The following is a 5,214-nucleotide window of genomic DNA, read 5'->3' as shown; positions in this document are numbered from 1 at the left end:
CATATACTATTTGACTATTTGTTCAGTAGTAGTCCAATCTCCAAACCGACACAATAGTAAACTGCTAGTAGAAAATAGGCATTGCTTGTAACTAATTTAATGATGTATCATATAATAGCATTTATTTATTTCATTAAAATAATAAAACTAATATAAAGGATACGATTCAGTTTAGCTCTAATAAGTTCAGTTCAGTTCTAATAAGTTTAGTTCATTTCAATTTAGCTCTAATAAGTTCAGTTCAGTTCAGTTTAGCTCAACTCACTTTAGTCAATCAGAACAGGCCCTAAGTCTATGTAAGCTTAAAGTATTGTTCACTATTTATATACACATTCGAATGCAAAGTGCACTTATGCTTTAAATCGAAACTACTGGCTTAAATTTCTCAAAATGATTTATATTGATTTTGACACACCTTTATGTGAAAGCACAATTTTATATGTTATTCTCACGTAAGGATGTGTCAAAATCAATTAAGGGTGTGCTAAAATCAATTTCCCTTCGTACGGATGATTGTTTGTTATCCAAAGATGAGAAATGGGTCCCAATCCTACTCAGATATGAGTAAGATTCTAATGGCATCTGATCTCATCGTCACTAAGTATCCCCAAGTACTTGGGATTTTTTTTATCGAGCTACTATATATACCTCCACAATTATGCACCTGCCATTCATACGTCTAATTTATCAAATTTAAACAAATCGTCTAAAATTTTCATGTCATTTCTTCTCTCTTCAATTGCTAATAAGTAGTTGCTAGAAATTTTCTCAAAAACCAAAAAAAAATAAAAAAATAAAAAAAAAAGGTAGTTGCTAGAAATAATGCACCAAATTTGTCTCATGTTTGATGATTTGCATGCCAAGTTCATAATTTCTTGCTAGCTTTTGCTCATTCCAACTTCTGATTAGAAAAGGTGAGGATTCCTTCTCAAATCTTTGCTAGGAATTTTGTATTGAAAATGACTATTTTTCGATTATCAAACTCTACAATCACTTAAACGTTTTCCTACCTACCATATAGAGTGTTAGAGTCAGGAGTAATGCATATGAAACTCTGTTAGTTGAGACGATTAATACAAGAGGAGGAGTGAATTGTATTGAGTTCCTAATGACTACTTTTTGCGGATAAATAAACAATGCGTAAAGGAACTTAAGCAAACACACAAATTTTACGAGGAAACCTTTCAGGGCCCAATTGAAAGTAAAACCTCGACCCTACCTTAGGGATTTCATACACAAAACACTTCACTATAATAGGGCAAACACCAAGTTACAAACTATTAGACACATACCTTTATTTCACAAGTTCCTCACTGGACTTGCTACTTGATAGGACCCTATCCTACCCAATCTAAGCCACACTTAGATTCACTCGTACCACCAAAGTACTACACGTACTACCAAAGTACAAAACATTCATACCACCCCAGTACAAAACTCACAGCCTCACCAAAAAGCTTACACAAATCTGTATGTAACACAAACCATAAATATCACCCCAAATAACCCCACCAATACAAATATAAGACGCCTATTATTATAGGTAAGCAATGCACGAAATCCGAAACTAATATGATAAGTTAAAAGCTTGGTAAACTTACTCAGTTAAAGCACGATGATTTCTCCACGCATAAACTCACAAAACCTAAAACATTTTTCTCTCTACTATTTATACAAGTAACACTTGTATAGAAGGTAGGTTTTCTAAAAAGCTAAATATGTTAACTTGACTTATCTTTATTAAACACTGTTTTAGTAAATCAAGTGGAATAAAATCTTTTCCGAAAATAAGTATAAAAGATATTTATTAAGAAAACTTATCTTTCTTAATAAACCGACTTTAGAGAAGAATAATCTTTTTAGAAAATCTTTTCCTAAAATCTATCTTTTATTATTTTCCATATTTATTTTATTTACCAAGCAAACTTATCACGTTTCTAATAAATTTCGTGCACTAACCTACTTACCATATTAACAATAATTTCTAAGAATAAAACCTTGACTATTATTGTTGCGCCGCACTCTGATCAGATGAATTACTTGGGCTCCAAGCATATCAAGTTCCACCAAATTAAAGAACTTAACTGCTAGTCTTCAAGTTCCTGTTATGGAACTTAGTTCTTGTTAGAGAACTCTTCCTCTGATTAGTTTAACTTCTTCAATAAAGATCTTCTTCATGTCTTCTTAGATTCAGATGATTCTTCAATCACCAAGATTATCCAGCACCTTGACTAATCACACACTAGAAAATCTTTATTAGATGAGTTTGCTTTTAGTTTAAGTTCCTCATCATCAAAACCTTTATACTTCAACAAACTCGAGTTTTGATACAATAATTTGTCATTCTCTTAACAAAGCGCAATTTACTATGTATTTCCATTACTATATATTGAGTTTTGATGCTATATATATAGTGATAAAATAATAGTGAAGTAAATGTTAAGATCTAAATAGCTATAGTGATAGCCCTTCCATTAGCCGCCATGCTACAACTTACAAGAGGTACTAATAGCTCTAATCAGCACGTGGCTGAGTTACGATTGATAAAAAGGTGTCAATTAAATCAACACAATCCGAATATAGAAATATAACTATGTTGTGGATGTGATTTACCATGTAAATTATATTTTCCTTATATTAAGTCATAATTAAAGAATAAATGAGCTTGTTTGATATTAATTCTAAACTCCGTCGCCATCCACTCTAAAACCTACAAGTAGTAAATAAGCATGGCAAACAAGTGAAAAGACAATACTCCCTCCGTCCCTAAATTAAAAGTCTCCTTCTTTTTATTATGTGAGTAATAAATGCTAGAAAGAGGCTTTGTATTAAGGGACGGAGAGAGTAGTAACCTAGCACTGCCTGTAATTGAATTTAGGGAATTTTTTTTCTTGGGTAATTGTCAATGATTTTGCATTATTTGCATTCACACAAAGTCAAGGGTTTTATATGCATGACATTTACACAAGGTGTTAGACGTTTTAATTTGTGGGCTAGCATTTGGGCTTCGATTGATGTGCATGTATTATTCAATAAATGGGCCGGGCCTAAGGTATGAATAAAGTTTAAGGCCAATAGGTCTATGGTAGACCCTGGTCCATCTAAAATAGGTGGACCACCAGCCCAAATACAATCCACCAGCACAAACACACTACATATAACGCGGCCCAAACTTTCGTTTCTTTCTTTCCACTCCAACAAAACTGGTATAACATTAAATATGAACATTCACTCTTTCAAAGGCTGAAAAATTCTCGTTTCTCTCTCCTCTGCAAATTCGAACATAGCCATGGATGAAAAGCAAGAAACCAATGCAGAAAGGTAAATAACATTTCTGAACCTATACTTTCTTTAAATTTCTTTGAATTTGCAATTATTCGTTTGTAGTTGTTATAATTTGTTAAAATTTCATTCGTAGTTTTTGTAAATTGTGTATAATTTCTGAACAATTTTCACTTTTTAGGGACCCAAATTCTTCTAATAGTGATGAAGATAAGTTGTAAGTAAATTAAAACCCTATATAATTGTTGAATTTTGAAATTAAATGACGAATTGAAACCCTAAGTTATTTGAACATGACAATTTCTCAAATCCGAAACAAAAGGAAGAAGAAATTGGATATAACAAGTCAAATTGTTGATCCAAATATTTTAAAAGAGATAGACAAGTAACATTCAGAAAATGGAGAAACCAGGTAAATCATAGGTTCAAATATTTTGTGTTTTTAGTTCATATAATTCGTGATTGTTGTTCAAATGATTTGTGGTTTTAATTCATATAATCTGTAATTACCATTCAAATATTTTGTGGTTTTAGTTCATATGACCCAAACAAAAATAGAAAAATAGATAAGTCAGCAAAGTTGTTTTTTTTATTCAAATCCAAAAATTTGTGTTACTTTATATGTAGGTCATCGACTTGGCCTTTGGCATTTATTTCCTTAATAGTATTTTGTGAATACTGTTCAAAAATTGATATTGTTAATTTTTAAACTAAGAAGCATTTATTTTATAAGTTCAAATATTTTGTGTTTTTAGTTCATATAATTCGTGATTACTGTTCAAATATATTGTGGTTCTAGTTCATATAATTTGTGATTAATGTTCAAATATTTTGTGGTTTTAGTTCATAAAATTTGTTAAAGTTGTATAAATGTTTTATGGTTTTAGTTCATATAATTGTTTGTGATTCCTGTTCAAATTTTGATATTGTTATTTTTTAATCCAAGAAGCATTGTTTTATTACAGCAACCAATCTGAACTTCAACCCAAATCCACCACCCAACACCAATCTAAGAAGCTGAGAATCAAGCTCAAAAGGAGGCTGAGAATCAAGCTAAAAAGGAACTCAAAAGGAGACTGAGAATCAAGCTAAAAAGGAAGCTCAAAAGAAGGCTAAGAAAGAATCTCAAAAGAAGAAGGTTCAGAAGAAGCAAGAAAATGTTCAACAGAGAGGAAGTTCAGAAGAGTGAAATTAAGGAGAAAAAAAAGAAAACGAAGAGATAATGTTGATGATTTCTTTGATGTAGACAATGTTGTGGATCTAAATTATGATCGAAAAAGAAGTAAAAAAACCAGATTAAATAGGGAAGGAGGATTTTATAAAGAAGGAAAAAAAAAGTTAAGATGACGGGATTTGAAGAACAAGGCGAAATTGTGTTTAATTAAGAGAAGAGTGTGTTTAATGCCTGGTTCACATAGGATAGGTGGACCAGGGTCTATGTAAGAATTTGTAATTTAAGGCACTCTTCATTAGGACTTTTGACGGGCTTGGGCCTTCTGAACATGCATGGTGGATGTATAAATAGTTGCATCGTGTATGTTTCATTTAATGACTAAAGGATGCGCCAAAATCTATCTATGCTTGAAGAGCATCTCTAAACACCTATGGTTGGCACAAGCATAATGTAGATCAAGTGATAAGTGTAATTTGCATCCGTTATCATTTTCGTCGTAAGTTATTTACATTTATTCAACCTAGCTACAATCAAAGATCGTTAAATCAGTGATCACCAACATAACAAACATTGAACATAGAATAGTCCCCGTGTCATGCATACTTGAACTTAGCTCTTAATCATCCCACCTAGTAACACATGAAGTTTGAGCATATTTTTTAGTTATATTGTTCCTTGATTGAATAAACGTTATTTCATTTTCTGTAAGATAAACTTCATTATCAAATATTTTTTTGTATCATAGTCATGATCGACAT

At 31.6% G+C, this 5,214-nt stretch overlaps 1 long non-coding RNA gene across 1 annotated transcript; it reads left to right on the top strand.

The window, feature by feature from the left end:
* Positions 1-457: 457 nt before the first annotated feature.
* Positions 458-4,764, top strand: LOC110724614. The gene is made up of 2 exons (XR_002512027.1): positions 458-3,321; positions 4,248-4,764. It is a non-coding gene; the product is annotated as an uncharacterized LOC110724614 (long non-coding RNA).
* Positions 4,765-5,214: the final 450 nt, after the last annotated feature.

This window comes from Chenopodium quinoa, unplaced genomic scaffold (genome assembly GCF_001683475.1).
Source record: "Chenopodium quinoa cultivar QQ74 unplaced genomic scaffold, ASM168347v1, whole genome shotgun sequence".
Classification (NCBI taxonomy): Eukaryota; Viridiplantae; Streptophyta; class Magnoliopsida; order Caryophyllales; family Amaranthaceae; genus Chenopodium; species Chenopodium quinoa.
The sequence above is the reverse complement of the archived record's forward strand: the minus strand, read 5'-3'. Positions and strand labels throughout refer to the sequence as shown.